The sequence below is a fragment of the Gymnogyps californianus genome, chromosome 6 (assembly GCF_018139145.2).
Source record: "Gymnogyps californianus isolate 813 chromosome 6, ASM1813914v2, whole genome shotgun sequence".
NCBI classification, from domain to species: domain Eukaryota; kingdom Metazoa; phylum Chordata; class Aves; order Accipitriformes; family Cathartidae; genus Gymnogyps; species Gymnogyps californianus.
In genome coordinates this window covers 25,422,403-25,435,922 of record NC_059476.1, presented here as the reverse complement: position 1 = coordinate 25,435,922, position 13,520 = coordinate 25,422,403, and the positions used below count along the sequence as shown (strand labels likewise).

Here is a 13,520-nt window from a genome sequence, read left to right as displayed (position 1 = left end):
GCTATTTATATGCTTATGTTTTCACCACTATCTACACAAAACATTTTCAATCATAAGAACGGACAGCATTCATTTTGGCCTTTGGCTTTCTTTTTCTCATACTTTACTGACTACCTTGACCTGCCTTTAGACTAGCAGGACCATACTTCAAATTTTTTCACTTTGGGAAAGGCCTCTCCTTTGTGGCTTATGGAAGAAACATCATGGGACAAAATACAAAGCACTCCAGACTCGAGGCTTCAGCTCTCACACTGTGGTCAGCATTAAAGCCTGGATTACACAGCTAGAAAATTTACAAACAAAGAGGCATCTCTGACTGTCTTGAATTAATTCTTATGAAGAAGGAAAATCTATGTTATAGTCCTTTCTAAAAAGCCTCACAGGAAAGGAATAATTATGGAGGTCTCTAGACAAAGCATTTTAAAAATCCTACTGTACTTCCATTTAAATTAATGATAAAAAAACCTGTTGACCTCAGGAGCATCAGACTTCAATGTTTGTAAACAACACATAACTGTAGGGAGTTATACAACATAATCGATGCCATTTTTCCTTTAAAATTAATCTCATAGAATTAAATCTGTCCACACTGTGTTTTAAGGAAAACTCTTCTGCAGTTGGATTCTTCCCACTGTATTATATTTTGTTTAATTTCTACTCCACGCAGCAGCCAAAAAGGTCTAGGGTCTGCCCAAACTTATAATTGTTTCAGGCAAGAAAGAATTCAGCACCCACAAAGTCTGCTTTATCCTCTCCTCCCAGTTAAGGTTATTCTGATTTGCAAAGCTAGTTCATCAAAATTATAACACAAGAAAGCTGTTCTGAGCACACATGCTGTGAAATACTAATAAAAAAGACACAGGCAGAGCTAACACACAGAACATGGAGCAGATGCATCAAGTGCATGAGGAGAACACCATTGGTGGGAAAGGGCTATCTGAAAAGTGCCACTGCTCTCTGGCCCTTTGGAGACTCAGGGCCACAATGTGGCCCCTGCTCTTCACATCTTGTACCATTATTTTGCTGAGCTCACTCTAACAGCATACCTGGCCACAAAAGAAAAACTCGAGCAGTCCCAGCATAGACTCTCGTGGCTAGGAGGGGGAAAGGCCAAGGCAGGCTGCACTCAGCAATGCTGTGCTTCCCCGGGAGGGCTGGGGGCAACACCAGCGGCTGTCAAGGCCCTTGCACAACCCTGCATTTGTAAGAAGGGACAGTGGCTCAGAGCACTTTGAAAGCCATGACTTTCCCGACCTGTCTCTCTTGGGAAGCAAAGGGAGCTTGGGCCTTAAACTTTTATTTTAATTCTCATTCCTGACAGGCGAAAGCATTTTCTGTTAGTTGCCTTAAAGAAAAACAAAAAGAAAGGAAAGCAGAGACAAACATTTCTAGAATTATTTGTTAATATTTTTTGGCAGCTGTACATATACTACTCTCTTGCTGTGACCATAATCGAAGCCTAATGTTGCTCCCAAGGAATGCTGTGGCAGTATTCCCACCGACTGCACTGCAAGCGGATCTGGGGCCTTTGTTTGGTCAAAGCTGTTCCAGATGGAGTCCGGAGGATTCCCACCCGGCATTCCAGTTGTAAAGAACAACTCTGCCCTTCTCTTCCAAAAGGAGTTTTCTGGCTTCAGCTATGGTTGACCTGTTGGGACCAATAGTGCAAATGACCCACTACCATTGCGCAGTATGACCCCTTGGGAGAAAAGGGTAATGCTGTGTTTTATTAGCTGCATACCTGTCTAACCAATGTTAAGATGGTCACATTTGGTGTAATTCAGTTTAGTGTTGTATATATTGAAAGGGTTTTGGCCGGTCACAGGAATGTAGCTGCTCCTAGGATAGAAATATAATTATAGTACACCAATGGGACAGATGAGGGATGTGAACACTTAAATCCCAGTACCGGTGTACCGACCCACATGAAACCATACCAGGAGTGTAATGCAGGAAAAATGCAAGCTACCCCACAAAAGGAAATCTGACAATCACAAAAAGGGAAAATTCTTTAGTTCTCCAGTGAGGTTTCCCTGGGCTCTTTAATGGTGAAAAATTGGTTAGAAACTTAAATCTGCATCTCACTTCATAAAGTACTAATATTTTCTGTCATTATTAGTGAACTATTAGCCTAACAGTAATTTTTGTGACCAAGTGAAGTGGGCCTACTTCTCAGAGGACAGATGTGCAGGAACATCAAGCTCTTTGGTATTTTCAATTTCAAAAGTCACTGGTCGCCTCTGAAAATTTAGGCTGCTATCATCATTATGTATTACTTCTAAACAAAACTTTCCCTCCCTTGACTTTGTGAATAACTCACTGCTGACCTATGGCTCTAATTCTGTAAGCAAACTGATGCTTGTTCGTGCCAGTAGGACTTCTGAGCAAAGACTGCAAATTTAGGCCAGTAGAAAAATAAGCACTGTCTACCCAGCTTGAATTTTTTGCTCCAAAATGTTTGATTTGACAATAGCATAAAATGTTGCCAGGCTCTCAATTCAGATGAGAAGATTCACCAAATCATGCATAGCAGTTTTTCAAATCCATACTTACTCAGAAACTTCCAGTATAAGAAATTAAACTTTGTCTTCCCTTATGTTATGTGGCTGAGCCTGTGCAGGCTAAAAGCCAAGCACCCTGATTGGAATTCTAGTGTGAAACACGACGACACCAGTGAAGAATACATCGATACAAGGCACCTGCATGCTTAGATGGAAGATTTTTGATTTCTTGAGTGGGATGGGTGCTGTTAGAGCACACAGATACCTTTGGTACACAACGTAATCACCAGCTTAGGAATTTGTTTCATAAATCAAGATTTCCTTGTCTTTCTGGTCAATTTAGCCTTAGAAACCAGACAGACGTCAAACACAAAAGGACATCCAAACGCTCTGTTAACATTTTCTAAGAATTATTATGCTAAAATGTAACCCTTTAGTCAAATTTCATTAAGGCATGCATTGAGAAACAAGGGAGCATACCAAGCAAATTATTTAGGCGCTCCTGTAATACATCTAAGATTCTTGTGCATTGAATCAACAGTCCGAGAAAAACAGGAGTTCTGACCGATTGTTTTGCTTTCTCCTCCACACAGTTACTATATGGGCTTTACTTTTTTTTGAACAGCTGTAGATGTACCTGTTTGCCAGAGGTGCTTCATTGGCTCAGTTATGTTACAAGACTAGAAAATACATACAAGTTTACAAAAGTTGACAGAAAGCAGGGGTGGTAGGGTGGGGAACAACTCTTTTTTTTAATTTTTTTTTTTTTTTTAAATACACTATTATTCACTGAAACAAGCTTGTTTCTTAGTATCTTGGGAGACACTGACTAAAAACCAAACCCAACTATATTTCCTGTAAGGTTCTGAAGCAAATAGCCTTCCTTTGACTTTACCAGACACTGAACTGGGCTTTGAGTCCACGTTAATATGAGTGAAGTTGGTGATTGTCTCCAAGATGACAGACTAGTGAAAGAGAGTTTGTAACCAAGAGGCAGAAATAACTATAATGCCTTATGGGCTTCCAAAACCTGTCCGACAGTTTTGCCTTTGCTAATGCACACTTCAATCTGATGAAAGATAGGCAAGGAGCAGAAAAAGCACACATGATAAGGTATGTGATGCTTTGTGTTCAGCAGGCAAATTTGTATGACATTTTCTCCCTTCCTTTTTCTCAGTGAGTGAGTGAAAGCTTGCACATGTTTGTCAGACTGGCCCTCCATTAAATGTCTCTTCATGGAAATAAGGGGATATTTATGCACAGTGACTAATGAATGGATGCATTCCAGCATCTGCTATTGTGTATTTCCTGTAAAGTCATTTATTATTCTATCTAACAAACACAGTGTTCTTAGGTTGATGCTTAAGATTAATGAGGCATTTACTCCTATTCAAGAAACAAGTTCAGAAGACACATTTTCTCCCATTCAGCTGTGCTGATAGTTTAATTAATGCCATTAATACATATAAGTCACCAAAAACTGTTTTATGGTAACACTGAGGAAAGTTGGCAAAGCAAGGAAATTTCAGAGGTAAAGCTACAGCATAACACTTCCCTTTGTTTCCAGGTAGTACAGGATTCTCCAGACAGCAGGTGATCTTACAGACTACACAAGTAGCGAAACTCCAAGATGTAATGAGCTGAGGTAATGACAGAATATCAGTCTTAACTCTCTGCTTGTGTGGGCTTAGTCAAATCCTTAATGTGATTTCATTACAAATATTTTTGTGTGGATGCATGTCATATTTTTTCCCCCCAGTATTACAAAGAGAGGAAAAGAAAGAAAATGCCCTCTCATTGATATGTATGAGTTAATACAATAGACCATAACCAGTACTATGGTTTATGGTTTAGAGATATATTAGGGGAACTTTTCAAAATGTGTACCATTTCACTGATACGACAGGAGGAACGTAATGGCTTTTTCAGTGCTCCTAGGGTTTTTTTGCCGAAGTTTCTGCATGGGGCCTTTTTTGTTAGGGATGCCTAATTGCCAGGCCCACTCAGGCCAGCACGGAAAGTTTGGTGTGAACTGGATTGTCACTGGGTTCACATTTCAAAAATGGAGAACTGGAAAGCAAGGAGTGAGCATGGGAGTATGCAAGTGTGTCGGGGGTAGGAACCAAAAATACAATGAAAAGGTAGCACTTAACAGGGCTTCTCAACCCTTCTCCAGGAGGAAACAACATATCAATATAAAGGTATGCCACTCAGGCAACCAAAACACAGGCCTTCTCACTCTGAAGTCTTATCTAGAGTTACCTTTTCAACCATAGTCTTATGATTGGGGTAATCTCCTCCTTGCTGTCACCCAAAGCGTTCATCTGATGATCCCGACAGAGTCCTGGATCCCAGAATAGGCACAAGATGTGAAACAGCTTGGAGACATCATTCTTACTAAATTAGAACAGTGGTCCAAGGACAAAATCCACTGGTGATCCAGACAAATAAACACAACAACATACAGCCATATTACAAGTATAGATAGCTGCTTGCTGAACTTCTGGAGACAGAGCTCTGATTTCATTTGTTTGAGCCTCCTAATTCTAATTTTTCTTTCCTCACTCTCACTGTTTTTATCTTAAAGACTGATACCAGGAAAAGAAACCAAAACAACAACAAAAACCCCCAAACCAAACAGGTTTTCAACATTATTTTGACTCCTCAAACAAGGGAAATAAGCAAATCAAAGCACAACTGGAACTGCTTAAAAGAAGAGCAATAGATCTCAGTGTGTCTAGGCTGCTGGCAGTGCTGTGCACTACTATGTCACCATACAGCTTTGCTTCTTGAGCTGACACCTGCTAAAAGCCACCCCCAGTCTGCAGTGGACGACTCCAGGCACAGGGATGGATGTAGAGTTTGGTATAGTGCCTGCTAGAACAAGGAACTCCTAGAGAGTTGAACGGAGAAAAGCCCATTAGCTGCTCTCAGTGTTACTGCAATTCCTGAAGTAAAACAGCAAAGTCCATGGAGGCCACTATGATACCCAGGAGGCCTTAAGAGATACACTTAGGTCTTCAAGAAATCTTTCTAAAACCTGTCCTACAAAGAAACAGTTTTGCTTACATTAGAAATTCAATGGTTAATAAAAGAAGACTGTATGAACATCTTTGTTATGTATGAAATCACCTCCTCTCCCAAACTGTCCCAGCCAGAAGCTCTAAATGGCTGTAATATTGTAATAATCTTCTCAGCCTGAAACAGTGATGCTATCAACAGGCGTAGGGACATGCTATGGACAACTAAGGAGTAAGACCTGCTAGAGATGTGCATCAGGCATACAGATATCACCCGTACACCCCCCAAAAAGAAAAATTAGACTAAGAAAGAAACAGGAAGCAGAATTTCCTTTACAGAAAATGTTTCCATGAACATATCTAGTTATTTAAGATGCCTATCCCTTTATTGTGGGAGTAATACAGGTATCTGCACTCAGAAAATACAACAGAATAAAATATAATGTATAATCTAATTCTCAGTGTCATTTAAGAGAACAACCTTGTTATTTAAATTTACTACTCCAAATTGTTTGGAAGAAGTTTGATTAATAGCCTGAAGAAATCTTATTTTTTTTCCTGCAAGGGTTTCCTAGTGCTTAGCCTGTGGCTGTTAGCATTAGATTTCAAGACACACTGTACTAAACTGTATTAGGCATGTGAAAGGACTTTCATTCCTCATTAGCTGTGCATAAGAAAGGATTGTAACTTTTTAAAAGAACTAAGCAGCTTTGTAAAAGATTCGAACTTCCCTTTAACAAAAATCATACTTGTTAAAACTTTTTTTTTTTATTCCCAGCTGAACTATGCTTCAACTCAAAGCAAATAAAGTCATCAGTTGACTCCATTCTATTAGAGGACAGCATTAAAAAAAAAAAGTCCAATGGGTCCTTGAGTCCTTGAACAGTGGTCCCTTGTCTGTCACATCAAGACATGGCTTATACTTCACACACTATTGACCATGAAAAGCAATCTTGTGACTTTTGAAGCCCTATCACAGAAAAAAAAAGCGCGAGAGAAAACTTTTCTTGAAATGTCGAGGATGGGGGGCTGACTGCTCTCATCTCCTATGATTAATGACTTGTGGCCTTATTGTGTAGAAGCTGCTAATTAGCTTCAGACTGATTAAGGCTGCAGAATGCAAAATTCAGCTCAATAAACCTGGATGGCCCCCACTGCCCACCCCAAACAAGCCTGATGCAGAAACTCTGGCATCCAGTTTCTTGATAAAAAACGGCGAGCACATTCTCACTGGAACTAATGTAATCCCAAGCGACTCTGAGCTTCACCTAGCTAGAAGCTTGAACTGCAGTATTCTTCTGTATAATAATTATTTTTCAGTCCTATCCAAGTTCCCTGCTTTTTATCTAAAAACTTGCTTGGCACATTTAGTAAACAGACATCACATACTAACAAATCTTATTCAAGACCCATTTAAAATTTAGTTAAAAAGCAAAACAAAATAGCAAGTGGATACTTCTAATCTTTCGTTATCCACTTATTAACAAATGAGCGCTAGTTAACTATAATGCTTCTAAATAGTTGCACACAGCCTTCTTGGATGCTCTTTATAGACGCATTAAAAAAGACAGCAGAAAAACGGCAACTTTAAATTGTTACTGCCCAGCATTTGGACCACCTGCTTTACTGAAATACATGCTGAACCTTTCATTTGGTAAAAATTGCTTGCCATAGCTATAGAGGTGGAAGTCTAGTACACAGAGAATTTCAATCCTTTCTGCCCTGACCCCCCTCCTTCTCTCCCCCCAGTGTCAGATTAAATCTGCTTGTTAAGTTGATCTTCAGATGGAAAAGCGTTACATTCCACTAACACAGGAAGGTTGCAAATACTTATGCCAGATTTTTAACATTAACCTCATCAAACTGATGCACTACAACATAAGGCTGATTAGCTTAATAACTGATTACTCGTCCTCTGGGCACCAGCAACCAAAATTAAAAACTTTAGCAGCTCATATAACAAAGTAATATGAGCTTACTTTTTCAGAGACCTACAGTTGCAAGAGGGAGGAAAAAAAAATTTACATTTACAGAACAGCTCTGAAGAGGGAAAGTTTCTTGGTTTTGGTGGGATGGATTGAAATGCTGATAATGTTCCCTCTACTGAATAATACCTAGATAAAGAGACCATGTAAATGTCTGTGCACAAGGGATAAGTTAACCAGATTACCTTAGTGGATTTATTTTTAATTTCAAATATATACAAGTCTGAATGCCTTCAACACATCAGCTGTTTGAATTCAAGAGGCTTCCTTTTGTGCTCTGTATTTCCCAGAGCACCCTTCACTTGTGCCACCCCAATCAAGAGTGGCACTGATTACTCACTTGCATTGCTTTACACCCACAAGGCACCTGTTACACCAGGTACTGCATGTTGTGTAGTGAAAAGATGGTCGTACTTCAAAGGAGTAAGTTCCAGTATTGCAGAAATACTTCCACATAAGTTACCACTGTGAGTAACTAGCAGGCCTTGCCAATGGGAGAGTTTGTAGGGGCGGTGCTAAATTTATGATGAAAGGCAACAGATGGTCATCAGAAATAGTAACTTAAGGTAACGTGAGATGACCGCAACAGGCAATGCAAGTAGAAGGGCATCATCCACATCCTCTTTCAAGTCCCCAACAAGAAGCCTAAGCATACGCCTATCTTGAAGCATGCGAGCAATCACTTTGAAGTCAGTAGTAATCAGGTTTTTAAGCACTTGTGTGCCTACACATTTATTTTCACTGTAACTATACAGCATATGCACTGTGTGGTGTAAACACTAATAGACCAACTTCAGCACTGCTGTAAGGTAGCACAGTTCCTCCGATATCAATGGATCAATGTCTTGCTCAAGACCTGGGATTTAACTTAATGTTTATAAGCGTTTTTCTATGCCTTACCCTGTTTCTTTTTTGCCTTGTTTTGCTTTCAGCAAGGTTCTTCGTAGTGTCATAACTCACAATCTTTCTAGTCAGACTTTGTTTATAAAACCTGTATTGTTGCAGAACAATGGAGTTGTGACCTGTTCGAAGGCAGGATTGCAATCAGGGCCCTCTCCGTACTTTCTCAGGGTGCACTTTCTGATGCAGTGAATAGGCCACGCAACCCTATTGATGTCAGCCAGGAGGGGAAAAATAGGCTCCCTCAATAAATCTAAACATAAATCTTCTTGCCCTATCTCACGATCTGTATGAATTCACCTAAAGCACAAAATTAATAAACAGAACAAGTATCCCCAAGCCTAAAAGGCTGAAATACTGCTTGCAGACCAAAATGGATTTGTTTTATACTCGTGGCAGTTTTGGGGAATTCACAGGCATAGAAACCAACAGGTGGAAACATAGCTTGGGCCAAGACAAAGTGACTGAGACTGACCCTAACATCATGAATATGCTTCACCCTTCTGTGTCAGTTCCCTCCTATAAATTTCCTCAGGGAGAGGTTTGCGGCTTCTAATGCTTTCTTAACTTTATTCCAGGACTCTTAAGGCAAATGTTTCAGTGAATTTTCACGGGGAAGCAAGTGATTTTTGAAACCACAACTTTCTTCTGCACTCTGAGTAATGACTCATGCAATTTGACTTATATGATCAAAGGGCACATCAAACACATTATCCTAATACCTGAGTGGCATTTGGGGCCTTAGCTGGTAGCAAGCAACTCAATTCCATTGAAGTCAATGAGCCATGCTGGCTTACATGAGCTGTGGAACTTACACCAGAACTAACCCTTCTGCCTTAGTTTGGCCCTTTTACATTGCACAGCCCTTTATAAAAGATAGCACTGCTTTTTTCATGCAAGTGGAAATTACAGTTGCCGCTTTTTTTTCCTGGTATGTAGGCACCCTCAAGCCTCCTCTGTTTATTTTCAGCCCAGTATTTATCAAAGCTGCTCTCACAGACACATACATAATTAAGAGAGAGGAGTGAATCATCAGGTGAAGCAGAAGTAGCATTACCTCCTTTTCCTTCCCTTATTGTCACCTTTGGCCATAATACACATGTTTTGTAGCGCAAGTTTCTCAGGGCGGAGCGCATACTGTTTTGCCTCTCTGATTCCACCCGCAGATGTGATACTGACTGGATCAGATATTCAACCAACTAGAATCAACTATACATGCAAGTGTAATACCACCAACGTTACTAACATTAAATTTTCCCCGTCCATCTTTCTAATCCATTGGATTATTTCATTCCCCCTCCCCTTGAGCTCCCACCCTGATGCTTCATTTTCTATGCCTTCTTTGCATGCTTAGGGCCACTACAGCTACTTACAACACACTAAACCCAAACCATTTTAATTACAAAAGACTGTGGAGCTACCAGAGGCCTTTATAACTATCTAGATGTACCTTGGTGGCTAACAGAGCAGGTAAAAGCTTTACTATATTAATGGAAAAACATTTAATCAAATAGATAAGTTAGTGCAAAATACTTATTAGGGGATTCAAACATTATCTAACACTGGGTAATTTTCAGGTCATAAAGGAAATACAGCATCACCCAAAGAAATGTATACCTTTTGCAAGTAGAGATCTGTTCAGCGGAATTCATTTTCTGAATTCACTGAACCACAACACAGAATAATTAGTTCTGAGTATATACTTAAATAGTTTACTCAGTTACTTTGGCAGTATTTAACACTGTAATGAGACGAGCAAAGGCAGACATCTAACACCTTTGACCTTTTGTATTCATATTCTGAAAAAGTGGAAAAAAAACAGCTTTAGAAGTCTTAAATTGTTTAGATCTCATCTTTTTCATTACATAAAATACATCTGCAAACAGGTGTTTCTCTCATTTATGCATTATGGAAAAATCCTATAGAGTTATTTACATTAATATCTATGCACTGATCAAATTAATATCAGCAGTACTGAAAGCTACAATTTAAGCTTTACTACTATATATATACACACACACTACATACACATGTGTGTAGACACACACACACATTTCCCTTTCTGAATCCCACAGGCCTTGACTGAAGAACTGTTGGTAGGAAAAACAAATAAAACTGTTTTAAATTTATTCACCGGCTACAGAGTTTAAATTTAATTCACACCAAATAATTATGCAAGTGTATGTAGGCCCCTTTCAGGCGAAAGGAAGGTCTTAGATCATTTAAGACCCAGTTCTGCCCCAAGGCGAATAGAAAAACTTCTATCTGCTCCAGACCTTAAATGACCCTCAGATCTGGTTTACTGGACGAATGCTGGGAATACAATATTTTTGTGAAGCTGAACAGTCCCAGCAGAGTGGGCTTAGTCCCTTCTGGAATACCACCAATGACTTTGGTTTTCTAATTTTGCCTCCAATGTCACAGAGCAATTATCCGCACAAGGTAAGTATTAGCAGTGAAACAGCCACAACTTTTTTGCCTTATTTGAAAATGCCACATTCTGTAGTTCTGGTTTTGGAGGTGAGGTTAGGATTGCCTAGAACAGGTTGAGGATGGCTATGTCCCTTTTAAAATATACTTCTTCTAGTCACTGGTCAGTGGCACTTGCCCTCATTCAGATTTACCATGTTTTTTGTACATACATTTAAGGACATAAAGGAAGATAGTCAAAGAACAGAGAAATTCCTGCAGAGCAGAGAAGGAAAGGGAAGGGTTTTCCTTATCTTCAGTGGATGAAGCCTTCAGATAACAACACCTAGGTGTATTCTAGGCAATTAAAACAACATGCGCATTCAACATAAATTTTCGTTATCATTCAGGAAAGAAGAATATAAAAAAGCCGAAGCAAGCACCAAAGCAAGCAAACAAACTGAACCTCCAACTTAACTGCTTAAGTGTTTGTGGGAAAACTGAAAGCACGTCAGAGCAGTGGCTACCTTTTTGTGCAGTGTCAATACAGCTTATAGCACAGCAGGGTTCGAGTTTGTGACCAAGTCTTTCGAACACTACTGCATTGAGCAACAACAGCACAAATCCAGCTTAAGTTATTTCTAAATTTGAATTATTACTTAGGTTTTTTAGCATTCGCTCAATTCTGACAGCAACAGAATTCTATAATGTCTTCCATCTGAGCAGAGCATATCAAAGTGCTTTGCAACAAGAAATTACTGTTTAAAATATGGAAAAAAATCAAAATATATATTTAATTGTTACAATAGAAGGCAAAGGATCCCATCTCAGTCAAGGCCTGCTAGAGGGAAAATGTTACTGTAAATGCATCAGAACTAAAGCGTGACAATAACTGATTTCATAAAATAACAGTTCTGCTGAATCAATGCATATTCATCACATAACCTTATACAGCAAATTCCAGGCAACTTTTTTTATATTCCTGCTTAGAAAATACTTCAGTCCAAAATGATTGTTCAGGTAGCATTAGTAAAATTGCACACTTATTGCTAATACAAGCTATTAACATCAGATCAGCATTCTTCGATCTGTATCAGCTGACCTGGACATACCTCCTCAATAGCTAACCGCCCTAATGAGAGAAAAACGAAGGAGGAAAAACCATCTCTATGAAGCAAACACTTACCTTGGACATTCTTAACAGAAAAGATAGGTAGCGATCAAACAGAGCTCCTTGCGTGTGAGACACACACAAGGGACCACCCTAGGAGAAGCAGCAAGGCAGGGGAATCTACAGCTGTTCCTGCAGGACTTGTGAAGATAAACAGGAGTTGTCCATCCAGCACCTTTCACGAAGAATTCATTCATTTCTGTGTATTGAAAATACAAGAAAAAAATTGAGGAAGCTAAAAAGAGCTCTGCTATAATATCCCTCCCTCCCTCACCCCCCTCCAGATAGCCAAACCTATTCACAACATCCACAATCTATCCATTTAGTAGCACTGAAGTTATTTAGCAACTCACAGAAGAACATGTAAAAATTTAATTACATGTATCTTTAAATCCCACTTCTAGTAAAACTAGAATAACTATGCTTTGCTCTAGCATAAAGCACTTTATGAGGTACCATAAAGCAATCCTACCATGCACAGACAATACCTTTGCTTCTCAGTATCAAGAAAAATACTCTGTTAATGCACCTCACTGCTTTTATCAGCTGGTGATTGGTTCAACAGCTGAATATCACCACCAAATCAATTCAGGTGTCATTAGCACCTTCATTCTCTTTGGCTATAGGTTGTATGCTGATTGCCTGGGCACCGAAGGAATGGCAACAACTCCTAGTTGCCTTTGCTCCCATCAGCAGCGAGCCTGTAAGGACAACTGGAGCTCAGGGAACACTGCAGTACCATAGGAGAGGGTGGGGTGGTCAGCGGTACAGTTGGCCAGGCACTCCCATTTCTACCAAGATATGGGGTGCAAAGTTAATTGTGGTAATTGAGAAGTGAAAATGCTCATCTCTACATGAGAGTTTGTGTGTCCCAAGCACAGCATATCAGTCAGGTAGCTAAGAAGTCAGAAGTAGCAACCTGAGAGATCAGAGCATAGAGGTGCTAGAGGAGGGCAGGTGGGAAGAGAACTAGAGCACAGATTTGGGGACGTGAAGACCTGCGGTGACAAGCCAAAAAACTACGTTCAGGTTATGAATCTGCTTGACAAATGAAGATACCTGAAAATAGATTGCCTGAATGTTGTGTAATAGGTCTAATTACTGGACATCTACAAGATTGTTGTAGGGGCAACCAGGTTAGCATCAATGATAACTTTAGGTCCAATAGTAAGACCATCATAATCTACAGATATTTTTGAGGCAATAAGTTTTGTTAGACCAATTTAATACAGTAAGTGTAAGGGTAGCAGGCTTTTGAGCATACAAACGCTTGTTTGATGGCAGAAAGGACATAAAAATCAGTAGCAGAGGGAAACCTGGCCTCTTGGCATTTTGGTTATGATGCAGAAAACTTTGGAGAAATAAATTTCTTATTGCACAATATAAACCAGCTCTCCCAAGCTAGGTTATAACTGATTAAGGGACACCCAGAGCTTCTATTTCCACTTAACAACTAAGAAATGAACTTTATTTTCAACTATTTATTGTGTACTACAAGGCTACTCAAAACAAAAACACTAAGTGTATTTTAGAT

General features: G+C 39.5%; 1 long non-coding RNA gene across 1 annotated transcript; it reads right to left on the bottom strand.

Annotated features, from left to right (window-relative positions):
- Positions 1-1,600: 1,600 nt before the first annotated feature.
- Positions 1,601-12,181, bottom strand: LOC127017508 (uncharacterized). Its single transcript, XR_007766607.1, has 3 exons — positions 12,002-12,181; positions 1,742-1,839; positions 1,601-1,648 (listed from the first exon to the last, which is right to left on the bottom strand). It is a non-coding gene; the product is annotated as an uncharacterized LOC127017508 (long non-coding RNA).
- Positions 12,182-13,520: the final 1,339 nt, after the last annotated feature.